The sequence below is a fragment of the Numida meleagris genome, chromosome 9, assembly GCF_002078875.1.
Source record: "Numida meleagris isolate 19003 breed g44 Domestic line chromosome 9, NumMel1.0, whole genome shotgun sequence".
Taxonomy (NCBI): domain Eukaryota; kingdom Metazoa; phylum Chordata; class Aves; order Galliformes; family Numididae; genus Numida; species Numida meleagris.
In genome coordinates this window covers 3,521,739-3,536,879 of record NC_034417.1, presented here as the reverse complement: position 1 = coordinate 3,536,879, position 15,141 = coordinate 3,521,739, and the positions used below count along the sequence as shown (strand labels likewise).

The following is a 15,141-nucleotide window of genomic DNA, read 5'->3' as shown; positions in this document are numbered from 1 at the left end:
GTAAGACTGACCAGCACTTACCTAGTTAGTTGCCTGCCTCACTTAAGAAACCTGTGAATGTGTTGCTATCTTCACGTGATGCTTCAGTTTTTTTGAAGACACCATGTCTTTACTTCAGTCAGTATATCGTGTGTGGGCATGTGGGGGGCACAACTGTCTGTAACATTGTATTTAATCCTGAAAAAAATTACTATATTTTGGTGTTAAAACCTACCCTAAATTTGAAGATTTTATATTCTGTAATTCTACAGATACCAGAAATCACCCTCTCTTCTGCAGATATATTGCTTTTTGTAACTGCATTATACTATACAAAAGGTTTATTTTGCTGTTGGTCCAGACATTACACAAGTCTTCAACCAGATTTGCTCTGTAGGCAACAGATAATACCAGGTATAATTTCACTGACTATTCAAGTAACTCTGAGAACTGGCCACTGTTTTTTCTATGTTAGCCAACTAGGTGAATATAACCTGCAGTTTAAAATCCAGTCCACACTGCTAGTATAGTAGTGAGCTTGGTGTTTCTCTAGAAACAGCTCCTTAACCTACCTTTATCACTATGCTTCCAAATCCTCCACAGTTGTGAGGTATGCCATTAGGCACAACTCCCCCACTACGTTCACTTTGACTACCTGTGCTGTAACACGGAGCATGGCTGCACAGGTGTCTCCTCTCTGGAATCAGCCTCAGGAACTCACGGGACACCATCATGCTCTGATATGAGCAGATGATTTAAGTGAAACTTTTTGAGCTGCTGCATGATCCGTACTCTCTGAAAGTTCATGAACCTTAAAGTGGGGCTTCTAGTATCTCACAGAAAACAGCTATAGTCAAGTTACTCCAGAGTAGAGAAAGGAGAGAGAACCACTGTCTCAAGTTTATACAGAACAAATGAGATTTTGTGTTAGAGTTCAAAATCTTACCTAAGCTGTCATTTCACCAGGTGTTTCAGAAGTGGCTCCAGACAAGCTGGGTTCTGGGCTCCGTTCATTGCAAGGCTTGGTGTATTTTACCTAAGTGGAGGCTTTGACAGACAAGCACTGATTCATCTAAGTCAGGCAAGGACCCAACTCTATAAAGCCACAGAAGCTAAGATTGCTCCTGCTGTCCATCTGCTAAGCTTACTGCCCTCAGAACAGTCTGTGCTTGAGGTGTTCTCTTGCACAGGTTAGTGCCTTTGCTCCATCAACATCCATTTTTGTTTCAATATGGATTACATACTGCAGCAGCTGAAAAGCAGGAACACCTAATTTCTGCTCCCTGCGCTGAGGGATGCCAGCTCTTGTCTGGAGGCATGGTGCTTGTGTGGGACCAGTAATGCTTCAAACCAGTGTGGTGAGAGTCTCTGGAGTGCAGTCAAAGCCTGTGGAGCTTCGTATTTTCCCTGTGCCACTGCCTCTGACCCTTACAACAGCACAACGGTTGGTTTTATCTATACATGTTAGAAAGATTTTTGTGGACAATACCATATAACACAACCCAGATGCTGTTGATCAAGATGGTACTTTCATGGCCTTCTCATGTACAGGTCTTTCTGTGTCAACGTTGCTGCCTCCTCCACCATGCAGGCAAGCACCTGAACACCACGGTGTACGTGTCCCAACTCTTCGTTGCTCTGCGCGCAGCTGTGCTCAAACTCGCTGCCAGGAGGAGCCGGGCGGAATATGGCGGCCGAGCCTCGCTAGGGGAGCGCGTGCTCTCGTGCCTCAGAGCCCGGCCCGCCTCCCGCGCTGGCCGTTAGTGGCGCGCGCTGAGGGGCGCGCGAGGCCGGCGGTGCTGAGGGCAGGGCGTGCGGCCGAGCGGCTGCCTCTGCCGTTTCCACCCCTGGAGGGAGTCCCAAACGCTGGTGCACCTGCTTCCTCCTCCTGCACCCGCGACGTTCGGTGGGGAAAAAGGAGAGAGCCGTTCCAGCTTTTCGCGGTGGCGTGGCTGTGGAATTAAAATGGCCTCCACTGAGCAGGGCGAGTTTTGGGCTGACAGGATCGGGGTAGGTTTCTGATTTATTAAACGCTATATTGGGATTTTGCTGTGTAGTGGCAGGTGCTGTTAGCACTTTTTTGAGCTTCTGGGACATAGCTGTCTTACAAGGTTACTGCATGCTGGAGCTTATCCTAAGCCCAACTCCAGCCTGTTCTGTGGACCAGGCTCAAGATAACTGAAGCCATGATGAAGTTATCTGCTGTCTCACTTAGTTTTTTTAAAATGTAATTTGACAGCAGAAGAGCATGAGGCAACAGCAACACACTGCTCAGCAAAGTCACTGTATGAGGCTGTGCTCTTCAGTTGACTGAATGTCTGTTACACATGGTAGAGCAAAAGGTCCCTGAAGAAGGAACACAGCAGAACTGTCAAAACATGGAAAGTAAAAAGGGAGGATTCAAGATGTTGTCTGAGATGCTGATCTGTTTATCACTGCCTGGTTTACCTTACAAAAATGGGAGACTTGGTGCTCTTTTCTACCAGAAATCCCGAACCAGTGTAGCAACAGAGCAATTCTGGTCTCTGCTTGGAATTGCAGTGGGAGGATTTATGTTTTTCTTCCCCTGTGCTGTGATTTCTTCTGTTACTTCTAGGCCAGAGCAATTTCTTGCATGCTTGCCACAACTGCTGGAGAGACACTGACCTGTGTTGTCCTCGGACCTCCAGAGTGTAAGCATACCTCAGGAGTGAGCAGTGCAAGATTTGTCCCATAGCAGGAATTCCAATGGAAGGGAACTGATTGCTCTTGGACTGTGGTCCCTGTACCAGCATATAACAAGCTGTGACAGGCTGCCTATGGCTACTAGAAGTTCTCCAGCCTCTTAGGAGGTGTTGATCTAGTTGAAGAAGGAATAGTTTAATGCATTTTGCTGACTCCTTCTGAGGCAGCTGTCTCGTTAATTAATACATTAGGTTCATAAGGAAAAAGGAGTGGCTTTCAGAGGGCCAAAGGTAAAGATTATCTGATAGGGAAAACATAGAAAAGGTCGAGACACCTTTTGTTCTCTTATTACGTTCCTTTGTTACCATATAGAGAATGTGGAAAGATAGAGCTTTAATAGAGGAAAATAAATACTGTTTACCTTACAGCATTTTAATAATGTGTGTTAACTGTACTTGAAATATGTGCCTTTTGCATTCAGCCAGGGTCTGTCATGGAGAGCAATTCCTGTACTGGTCTAATGCCTTCTCATTATTATACCATTACAACAATGTGATTTACCACATTGCCGTACACCAGATAAGATTAAGTTTTCTGTGAATGAAAGAATTAAATGCACTGGTGATTTCATGACAAATAGTGTCTGATCTGGATTCAGCAGCAGCTTGCACTGGCAGTTTTTGCAGGTAAAAATGGCATTGTCATTCTGTGTTGTTCAGTTGAAGGACCTTATATTTAAACTGATTTTTATCAGAAATGTCACCCTGAATTTGATATGTTAATTCACATTTTTGAGGAGGGAGCAGAAAGCACTGAAACCAGGAGTGCACCTAAACCAAACTCAAATCTCAACCATGCACAAGCTACCTTCTCTTCAACTCTCTTCTCTTTTGACAAACATGTTCATGACCCAAACTGACTCCAAACAAATAGCCCAATTCTTGACATTTCCCAGCGATGAGTTTTCTAAGAATTTAATTTGAGATTTGAAGCTTAATCTCATCTGCCATCTCTATTGAGAAATTCGTGAGAAGCTTCAAAATATTGAAGAAGCCTTTAAAGCCAATGCAAAGACTCCTGCAGATTTCAGTGGGCACTGGAATATGCCTTTTGTAAGGAAGAGGTAGGAAGAGGTAGTTTAACTGTGTGGAGCAAATTTCATGCTGATTATCTGTTTGACAATTTTATTTGGATTAACTGTGGTGACACCACACAGATACTGTGTTTCTGAGTGTATGCATTAGCAATTGCAAGATTGCTTAAAGAAAACATTGATACTGTAACTACGGTGTTCTGCCTGCTTCCTGTTATGGTCTTACTGCTTAGGAGGCTGAAAGCTTGCTGTGTTCACTTGCAGCCAGCCAAGCTTTTTTATGCTTCGCAGTTGGCAATGAGAGTTGCAGTTCCACATCCTCCTCTTTGCAGCATAGAGCAGGATTGCAAGTTTCCCTGGGGAGACCGGATTGAAGGACACAGGTTTCTGACAAGAGAAGCATGTACATGAGCTGGCCGCCAAACACAAGTGCACACTCCAAAGCGTATTGATCTCTTTGTCTGAGATTTTAAAAGTCTAAAAATCTGTGCAATTATGGTAGGAGGTAGTATACCTTTTTTGTGTATTTGTCTGCTTCCTTCTTGGGTAATACAGTGTTCCAGAGCTCTCTGCCTGCTGCTGATGTGCTAGTTTAAGGTTTTTCAGTACTTTGGGCATCTGTGGATGGTGGGCATTGAGAATAAAAATTTAATGTTATTTATTTAAAACTAATAGAGGAGAGCATTTCCGCATGACCTCTGTTTACAGGGCTCTCCAAATGTTGATTTGGATTGATTAGGCTCCTCTAGTTTGCATTGCCCCTCTTGCCTGGGGTGCGTTGACTTATCTTGGAGTGTGACTAGAGGAGAGAAAAACCGTTCCTGAGTTCAGTATTAGATAGTTTTGTGCACTGGGTCTCATTGTTTACAAAGTATTTGTTTTGAAAGAGCCTTGGAATCAAATCTTATCAGTCCTGTACTTTCCTCTGAGTGGGGCCCCTAAGTATAAGCCAGAGAACTAAAAGCCTGTACCTGTTTAACAGGAGACAGGTGGAACCAAAAAAACTAGTCTGCAGTGCTAGAAAACCTGGACTTCATTTCTTCCAGCCAGTGTCTGAGCTGCCTTTCTCTATCAGATACCTACCTCAAGGAAGGATGGCTGTGCAAAAACGTCAAGTTTTTTCTCCCATCTCCAAAGGAACTTGGAGCTTTAGAGAATTCTATATATGAAGTGTGTCGAAGCATCTCAGTAAAATGAATAACCTTTCCTCACAGACCTGCAAAGCATGCTGCATTTTTCTTATATACCAATCATTGAAAGGTGGTGAAAAGCATGGGAATGTCTCTTACAAGCAAGCTGTCAATGTACAAAGATCTTCATTTCAAAAGACTGGTTCAGAGAAAGGGCAGAAATTGGGAGGCTTTCGGCAGATGTTTTCCTCACAAATGTATAAGATTTCACCTATGCATCATTTCATTTTCATAAATTTTATATCTGCGGATCAAGCATGCATGTCCTTTAACAATCATGCAAGGCAGTGCATTTCTTGCTTGGCAAAATGAATGCATAGGGGTTTTTACCTCCATCTTCATCCTGGTTTGATATGGAAGTTTTCATCTGGCAACCAAAGTTTTAGTGTTTGTACTTCTGGTCTACTTAAGAATGCACAGTCCAAAAAAACCCTGTTTTGAAATACCCTTCTGAAAATATTAATTTAGGCTTCCTTATACCATCATCCTGCTTCTGTCAGTGAAGGAAAGGCCATTGTTCTAAATAAATAGGAGTTCTTAGACTCTTGGAATGAATGTATCAATGAATTCAGCTCTGAAAGGTCACTTCATTGCAAAAACTCTCTGATAGGTGGGAAAAAAAAAACAAAAAAAAAAGGCTTTTTTTAGTTAAAATTCTTTCAAAGTCTGGGTAGATGTTGGCTGCTGTAACTTTTGTCAGAGTATGCTTATACAGCTTGGACTGCTGTGGGTCTAGTTGCAAGAAGTGAAATGGAATTTGTATACCTGGATGCAGCTGGTGCTTGTCCAACTGTCATTTCCTTCTGCTGGGCCCAACCAGCCCGCACCAGCTCCTGCACTCACATTGACAGTTTTCTTGATAACCATTACCAATGTCAGAGGAGAGCTGTAAAAGTCTCGTCTGCTTATGACCCAGTTTTTTAGCAGAAATGAATCCCATGGTCAGGAGTATCCTTGGGAAGTCCCTGGAGTGAGCAGTCCCACGATCTTGCTGCTGTGAGATTCTGCAACCAGGAGCAATGTGTTGTATCAGGTGTATAGGAAGCCTAGAATCTATTTCCTAGAAACAGATTAACCCAGTAGTATTCAAAATTAACTTCTTTGTAGTGCTAAAAGTTAGTTTGTGAAACTTCATTTTACTGGGTCCCTGAATAAATTTACCTTTTCATCTTAGTATTTTCAACTCTTAGTTTATCTACCATTGTGAAAAATACACTTTTGGAAAAAAATTCTAGACAGCAGAACTTAATTTTCCCTTAGAAACCAATCTGTAGCTTGATCTTGAAATTCCTACATTTCTTAAAGGATCGCTAATGTTATTCTCCTTAAAGAATATTTGCCTCAGAGAAGGGACAAGAGATTTACTGCATTCCTTGTGAGCTCCTAAATTCCATGTAAGGCTGAGGTCAGGTCTCTAAAGGCGGGTGAAAAATTCTGTTACTGACTGACGGTGTGTGGAGTCACAGTGGAAAATGGCATTGTTAACAAATAATTAGTTATATAGAAAATGTCTGATGACCTGAACAGAAGGCTGTCCCCTCCCACTGGCATCACCTGCCACTGTACTGTGGTCACAGATACCAGCTCTGTATTCAGAACAGTATGCTTGTTTACAGGTCTTCCCTTAGCCCTATTTAATAAAACAAAACAACACAACAACAACAAGCAAAACCACCCACAAAGTTATGGCAGCAGGAAATTGAATCATGGTTGCTACTACTCGCCTTGATAAGTGGCAGTTTGAAGAGGCACTTTTCTCTCATGCTGGAAAGATGGAGTTCTGGATGACAGCTTTAAGCACATAGAGCAAATTGTGTCAAATATAGTGTTAGCCCAGCCCCATAATATCTTTCTCATTGCATTGTCTCAAGCAAGACAAGAACAAGTTGGCAGACTGGGCAGCATGCAACACATATCCAATGAACTTGTGAGCTTGGGAATATTTTGGTAGAGGAAGTTCAGCGTAGAATCAGGATCTGCTGTCAGACAAAACACTTCATTGATTACTCTTCTAGCAATTAAACCATTTCCTTAAGTTCTGATGTAGCTCACATTAAGGTAATAATAAAATAAGGTAATGAGATGTCCTGTTTTCTCCATTGTCAGTTGTCAAGGTTTGGTTTTGAGCATAGCTCATTGGTGTGTATTGTTTTATGTTAAGCAATATCTTTAAAAATTGCTATGATTTAGGATCTGCTTTTCTCAGCCCATGGTGGATGTGGAATACTTCTCAAAGCAATGGCAGAGGGTAAACATGACGAGGAAAGGGGATTAGGTAATACTGGTATGAGGTGACCTGCTGGAGGCAGGCTGATAGCAGAGAAATTACTGAGATAGACAGCATTGTTGCCTGACTAGAAATTGAACAACCCTACTAAGAGTGATGAGGCATGTATGGATGGAACAAAAATAATTACGCTGCTTAGAGAAATTACAAGATGTTTTCAAATATAATCAGCAAGACAGCCTTACAGAACTCTAAATCCTGTCAGGAAGGTCCAATTCCAACCATATGAATGCTATATAGTGCAAGTTGTAAAGGGTTAGAGGCAAGGCTTTCAGAAATCACTCAACTGTGCCAGAACCTCTAGTTACTGATGCTTATAGAGGAATTAAGATGTATTCTGATTTTCTGAGACAAATAATCCCAAGTGAAAACTGTTGGGCAAAACCAGACAGTGAAAAATTATTAATTCCTTTGCCAGTTCCTCATGCTTGGCTAGCCTTCTCTAGCTCTTTGTTGGACCAATATTCTCCCTGTCCTTTAAATCCTAGATTAATATAATTGAAATAATTTGGTGTCTGTGTAGGGTACTGCAGTTTTCAAGTCTCTATTCTAGTTGATATAGACAAATACAAATTATTTTAATTCCTCGAAGGCCTATAGCAGAGAGATTTATCTCTAAGAGTTCATTTTTCCTTGGTCCCAAGGCTGTTCCAAGACTACTATTCAAGTCCATCCTGAACTGGAAAAGTAACAGTAGAACACAATACTAGACTTTTTTGTGCAATATGCCTAACACTGTTCTTATTAACTGGGAGCAGAGCAGCTGGAGTTGCATTGTAGTTCATCCGTGATTCAGTGAGAACAGATTTTTCTCAAAGTGTGTCAGTGTTAGATTAACTGCTTCTGTTTGTGCTACTTCATGACAAGTAACTATCTGAGTGATCACTGATCTGCTCTGCTTCTAAATCCAATCAGTAGGGATGTGACAAGTGAGCCCTCTTTACAGGAGATGAGAGTACAATAATTGATGGTATAAATAGCTTTTGCTTTGGTAAAAGTTCTTAAATTGTTCAACTCATATTTTGTAATTTTATATGAATTACACCTCTTCATTGCTATAGCTTGATCATGTGAATTCCTTTCAAAAATCCAGTGATGCGAGATTGTTCATTTTTCTAGAGGAAACATCTCTAGTTGGAAGTTCAGGAAAGAACTGTACTGGCTCTTCTGTTTCTCCTCTGTCCACAGTGATTTGTCTGTAAGGATACTGTGTCTACATAGCTGAGCAATTATTCAAAAAATCCTAAGTATTAGAATTTGTTTTCCTGCTCAGGATTTGAGCCGGTGGCTTTATAGTCAGTGATTGTCTTATGTACGCTCTGTAATATCACAGCCAAGTTAAAGGTGTTCTGGTAAGCGAGGCATTACCATTCTTACTGATGGCCTATCAAATCTGGGCTCAGCTGTGAGCCCAGAGTGGAAGCTGGGTCTGTTTATCAGGAGAAGGGTGTTCCCTTCCCTTACAGCTTCCCAGGCAGGAAGGGCAGACAAGGGGATTTGTTATTTTGCCCTCTGAATTGACTTGTTTGAGACTAGAATATAAGGTTTGGAAGTAGCCTCCATGGGAAGGAATGGGAAATGGTTTGCTGTTCAGATTTTTGCTTTTTCTGCCCTGGCTAGTGAACATTTTGAACGGCCTCTTTGGCATATCTTTTTCAAGTTATGACTGAATGTGGAAGTGAGATGCTCCTCTGAGCTCAGCTAGGAGTCCACGAAGGAACAAAGCCAACAGTTTTTGCCAGACTGCTGGCACGAATATGGTATGGAATAGAATATTCTATATGTAAAATATTCTGTGTCACTGGTGTAGAATAGAATAAAAGTTCTGATTTCCATGACTAAAATGTAAGTTCAGACAGAAGATGATAGGTACTATTTTGCTTTTCCTTTACTCCTGTGAAAGGAACCTTTAGTAGAGCTAAATGGGTTAGGATAGTGTGTAACCGAGGGATAATGTGCACTTGCCTCTGGTCTCACAGTCAGTTTTGATTCTTAGGGTTTTTATTGTCCCTGTATATACTTGGAGTGTGGCATAACATTGTCATAATTAACATAATTGTTTCCCTTTACATTGGAGGTCATTGGAGAGGAACTATGTGTCATTTACTTACCAATACTGACAGCATCAACACATTGACCTCTGTGATACGTATAGAGGGTTACAATGATGGCGAAGGAAACGTAGGGAATCAGTATGTGTTCCTCAGGTAATTATTCTAGATTTCTGGGCATTGCCGTAGGAAAAAATGTACTGTACTGTTTGTTTTCTGCGGATTAAAGAGCATGCCTTTGGAATATGCAGGGAGTTACAGAGCAGTTTTTTCAGTGTTCAGGCTTGAAGCAAAGCAGAATGTGAGTGGATACAAAAGCAGAGGCATCTGTAGAAAATCCAGGAAATATGTTAACAGAGGTAAGTGAACAAGATTGAATTATTTTGGTCCAGTATCTGTCAGCACAAAAGATATGTAGACCATTGTTGATGATTTACAAACCACATCTCTGCTCCTGCTATATGTTTTGAGAATATCAAAAAGTACAAACTTATCATATGTCAGAGATACTTAACTGCTGTACATAGCAAATACAATTTGCCCAGCAGTAACATTTGTTGTCCAGGGAAGAAATAGGAGGTAGAGGCTGACAAAGCACCTCAGTTCTAATTACTCCTGTGATTACAGCTCTTGTGGAGTTCACACTATCAAACTGCTATCATAATTGCTGTGGTTGATATTAAATTGGTCTTAAGATTGGGAATATGTTCTTGACTCCATGCCACCTCCATCCCTTTGCCTTTCCCAGGAAAGCAAGTAGAGACAGCACAGTAATGAATATAAGCCTGTTGGGTTAACACTGATGATACCAAACTACACTTCCATTTTTGAGGACGAAGAAGCAATACATCAGGCATATATTTTCCCTGATGATTCAGCACCTGAGAAGGAGGTGACCCTGGCTGTACATTCTGATGAGAGGATGAAAAGCTGAAGTGCAGCCCCACAGAAAGGAATCCGGGGGCTCTGGCTGATGGCAAGTTGAATCTGAGCCAGCAGTGTGCCCTAGGGTGTATCAGCCCCGGCACTGCCAGGAGGTGAGGGAAGGGATTGTCCTGCACTGCACTTCGCTGGTGTGACCTCACCTGAAGCACTGTGTGCAGGTTTGGTTACCACAATATAAGAAGGACATAAAGATATTAGCAAGTGTCCAAAGGAGGGATGTGGAAATGGTGAAGGACCTGGTGAGCAAGACATATGAGGAGCAGCTGAGGTTCCTGGATTTGTTCAGCCCAGAGCAGAGCAGGCTGAGGGGAGGTCTCATGGCGGCTGCAGCTCCTCACAAGGGTAGCATAAGGGCAGCACTGAGCTCTGCTCTCTGGTGACAGCAAAAAGGGCCTGAGGGAACAGCATGGAGCTGCGTCAGGAGAGGGTCAGGCTGGTGATTCTGCATCAGAGGGTGGTGAGCATGGAACAGACTGCCCAGGGCATTGGTCACAGCCCCAGCCAACTTGTCAGAGCTCAAGAAGCATTTGGACACTGCTCTCAGACATGGGCTTTGGGGTTTGGGTAGTCCTGTGAGGAGCCAGGACTTGTACACTGTGATCCTTGGGGTTTCCTTCCAATGTGTACTATTCTGTATATGATTCTCTCTGAGACAAGGAACGGGTGAACAGATCAATGAGAAACCCTGTGCCAAATCCACCAGTGACTTTATGCATGTTTGTCTAATTTAGAAAGCAAGTACTGAAAAAATATTATGCTTTATGTTAATGTAAATACAAGTAAGGAACAACAATGCTCATTTGCTGCGCGCTGCTGTGAAAGTTAAGGGGTTGGGGTCTTTTGTTGTTGTTTTGTTGTTGTTTATATTTCCATGGTGTTTTACTTGATTAAAAATATCAGTTTACTTCCTTTTTGTTGGGGTGCAAAGTTTTAATAATGTGTATAAAAATTATGTAGAATCTGTCTAGATGTTTCAAAAATATTGTATTGTAGCAGATGGTCTTGAGTGACATTACTTTTTTGGAAGCTTCTCTCTCTAAGAGCATCAGGAACCAATTTTAGTGCCTGGGGGCAAGTTAGAAGCAAGACAAGTAACCCTTGACATGGAGCTTTTGGCATTTATGAACTGCACATAGCAGCAATCCTTAAACAAACAATGGCAAAGGAAATAAGTATTTTTAAACCTCAGTGTGGGTAAATAAATCCAGCTAGCACAGATACATATAAGGAGTAGGAAGCAGGATAGTATTAAAAACTAAGGAGTTATAGTATTACTTGTAGCTGGTTTTTGCATGTTTTGTGGTCATTCATGGTGCTATCTGACTAATCGGAGATGATGAGGAGTCACATTTTGTGGTGTACTTAACAGGAAAAGAAGTCGTCTGCATGCATGAAAACCAGCCGGAAAGTGTTCAGACAAGGGTTTCTGAGTGGCTGATGAGGTCAAAGGTGGGAACCAAGTACAGTTAGATTTGATAATCCTAGAACAGTAGAGATTGTTTTGAGACTTCCTTCCCAAACAGAAGATGAGCAGGGGATATGGAATTTCTGTCATTTTGGTTCTGACATAGTAGAAACAGTCCTTAAAGATCTTTAAGAGAGGCAAAATAAGTCTATCTGAAATGCACTTTTGAGGTTGGAAGCCAGTTCCAGAAAGATTCAAGGATCTAAGTGTGAGATTGTCCTGTTGTCGCTCTTCAAAAGAAAAAAAAGAAAAGAAAAACAACCTGCTGAAGGGATTGGGATCCTTACTCTGTAAGACAGGAAGAACCATCTAACCTTCTCATAGGATGTTTAATATTTTTTACTTCTGCTCTTCAAAAAAGAAATGAAAAACCCCACAGAATCAGAAGTTGTATGCAAGAAAATGATTGCATTTAAGCATGGATTTAGGTAGGTATACCTTTATATACAGTATATATGAAATGAAAATCTGCCTGCTCTCACTTGTCAAGTAATTTACAGAAGCTTTTAGCTCAAGGTATTCAGCAGTGCAACTCTGCTGGAGGTAACGAAACACCAGTAAACTACGGGCTCTAAAAGATCCTGTGATGTTTTAAAATGTGAATTCTGAATTTAAAGCTAGTGAGAGATAAGGGATTGCTGAGAAACTGAGAAAGCCATAGGCCCCTCATTAACGAGGAATGACTGATTACAAACAGATGGCATTCGTGACTGTTTTCCTTAATTATTTGTACTGAAATAGATACTTTCCTTTGAAATACTGAGGCATTCTTGATATTTTGTACGCACATTTTAGTAAGTAGATGTTGTTGGGATGGAGATGACATAACCCTTAAAGACAGAAGAGTTTTGCAGATGAGTGTAGTTCTTGTAGAGGCAAGCTAAGAAGCTGAGTAAGCAAGTAAAATAAATGTCAGGCTGTAAGTTCAGAGGCCTGTGTGAATGGCATTTGCTAATACAGAGTTCCATACTGCATCTCTGTCTCCTTTTTCCTATCCTGTTCCTTAAGGCTGACTCTGGATTTTGAGCTTTTAAAAAGTGCAGGTAATTTGCAGAAGGAAGATTAATTGTGTTCAACAGAGGATTGCTGTTGGATCCTCCTTGATTTCAAACAGCCACATTCTTTCAAGTTTGGTAATGTACTTAGTGATAATGAAAGCAAGTAGCTCATTGTGTTGGTATGAGCAAGGTGTAATGCAAATAGGCATTGTGCAAACATTGTCAGACTGCCAAAGCAAATTATTTCAGGTTAATCCTAGCCCTCTATAAGAACAGATTTATAACCAGGGAGAAGATCCTTGTCTGAAAGCCTTACTGTTATTATCTGTAGCCCTCCTATCTGGAGATCTTCCCAGAGAGCAAAATGTATGACTGGTTTCAGGGCAGGATCCCTGCCATATCGCTTTGACAGAGCCCATGTAAGTACTAATCAGTTGATTCAACGCTTAAAACCAAGCTTAGCCTTGTTTTTAGAAGCTTCCCAGGCTGAAGGTCTAGCAAACCATTAGGGGCATGCAGTTTCCCAATGGTGCACATACTGCATCCCCTTCTTAGACCCAGCATTCTCCATTGATGGATATGGAAAAAGCTCAGAGAAAATTAAAACACTGTCTGTCAATTAATGCACTTGTGGCTAGCAAGCAGACTGGAGAAGAGTTTTCTGGAGTAGAAACACTAGTATGCTGGTACCTATGTATTAGCAAGCTGAAAGCTGTATTGTTTAAAAACATGATTGAATTGCTAGAAGTCTTAGAATTAGTGTTAGTCTCAAGCAGAGAAGCATTTTGTAACCCTGACTTGCTCTTCCATTTGGTCACATCACTAACCCCTCTTGTTATCAGTGCCTGAACGTGTAGAATCCCTGGAGCTGTAATAAAAAGACCTGTTGAGCATGTAGAACTGGGCAAAGCAGAATTGCTGGAAAACTGAGACCCCTCCCTGCATTTACAGAGCAAGCATCTGTTGTAATTAATTAGCGTATTTATTCAGTGTTACTAGTCACAAGTCTTTGGTAAGTAATGCCTCAACAGCGCAAACCTTTAAGGTACAAGTCATTCCCCAGCATTAAATGAGAAGCCTTGATCTGAAAAATTTTGAGTGAAGGACGTAAATGTTTTAAATGTATATCTCAAGCTACTTTTTTAAACAAATGCCTGGAGTATGACAGGGCTAGAAGGATGAAAGAACATTAACTGGGCTTTCAGACTGTAACATACATTACCCACTCCTATTTCAGCTGTTATTGCAAGGGCTCTGGTTTTACCCAAATTGACAGCAACTTGGCTGAGATTATCTCCACATGTTCTTTTTATGTAGAATTACCAGCAGTAAATTCAGGAATTGGGCACATGAAACTTTTCAGTGAACCTGTGGTGTACATCTGCCTCTGAGTCCAACCTACAAAATGTTACCAGATAGCTATTGCCCCAGCCAGATTGTGTAAACTCATGCATTTAGCTTGGGAGAGTGAAGTGCCCGGACTGCTGGCAACTTAACTACTCTGACAGAAACAAAAAGCATAACTGTGCCCTCCTATTTATGCAAAAGAGTAGGAGGTTGCGTCCAGGTAAAGCAGGATACATGATAGACTGACCCCTGTCCTATCTTTTCCCTATCATGTTTTCCCTACAGCTTTTGTCAGTACAATATGAATGCCACTTCCAAAATCCTCCAAGTGAGGACCTGTCCACCTGGCTCACAGGTACTTCCTCTAATTCATAGAATCATAGAATTGTTTGAGTTGGAAGGGACTCTTAAAGGTCGTCTAGTCCAACTCCCCTGCAATGAACAGGGACATCTGTAGCTAGATCAGGTTGCTCAGAGGCTGGTCCGGCTCGACCTTGAATGTGTCCAAGATAGGGAATCCAGCACCTCTCTGGGCAACCTTTTCTAGTGCCTCACCACTCTTAATGTAAAAAACTTATTTATTTTTATGTCCAATCTAAATCTCCCCTCCTTTAGTTTGAAACCATTTCTCTTGTCCTGTCACAGCAAATCCAGCTAAAGAGTCTGTCCCCTTCTTTCTTATAGCCCCCTTCAGGTCCTGGAACGCCTCTATAAGGTCTCCTCAGAGCTTTCTGTTCTCTAGGCTGAACTGCCCCAGCTCTCTCAGCCTGTTCTTGTAGGGAAGGTGTTCCATCCCTTGGATCATTTTTATGTCCCTCCTCTGGACACACTCTACCAGGTCCACGTCTCTCCTATACTGAGGACTCCACATCTGGACACAGTACTCCAGGTGAAGTCTTACCAGTGCAGAGCAGAGGGGCAGAATCACCTCCCTCGACCTGCTAACCATGCTTCTTTTGATGCAGCCCAGGATATGGTCGGCTTTCTGGGCTGTGAGGGCATACTGCTGGCTTGTGTTCTGCTTGCCTTAAGCCATGGCAATTCTTGGTACATCTTTTATCGTATTTCAGCATGTCTCTAGGAAATAAAGTGTACCTTCTGCAAAAATCAGTACTACTGGAG

General features: G+C 41.8%; 1 long non-coding RNA gene across 2 annotated transcripts in view; it reads left to right on the top strand.

Annotated features, from left to right (window-relative positions):
* The window catches only part of LOC110403642, a 44,975-nt gene continuing 30,394 nt past the window's right edge, over nt 561–15,141 (top strand). Inside the window, exon 1 of one of the 2 annotated variants that reach the window (XR_002441773.1) lies at nt 561–1,989. This is a non-coding gene — a long non-coding RNA (uncharacterized LOC110403642). The remainder of the gene's footprint in view (nt 1,990–15,141) is intronic. The other variant, XR_002441772.1, reaches the window with a different exon arrangement.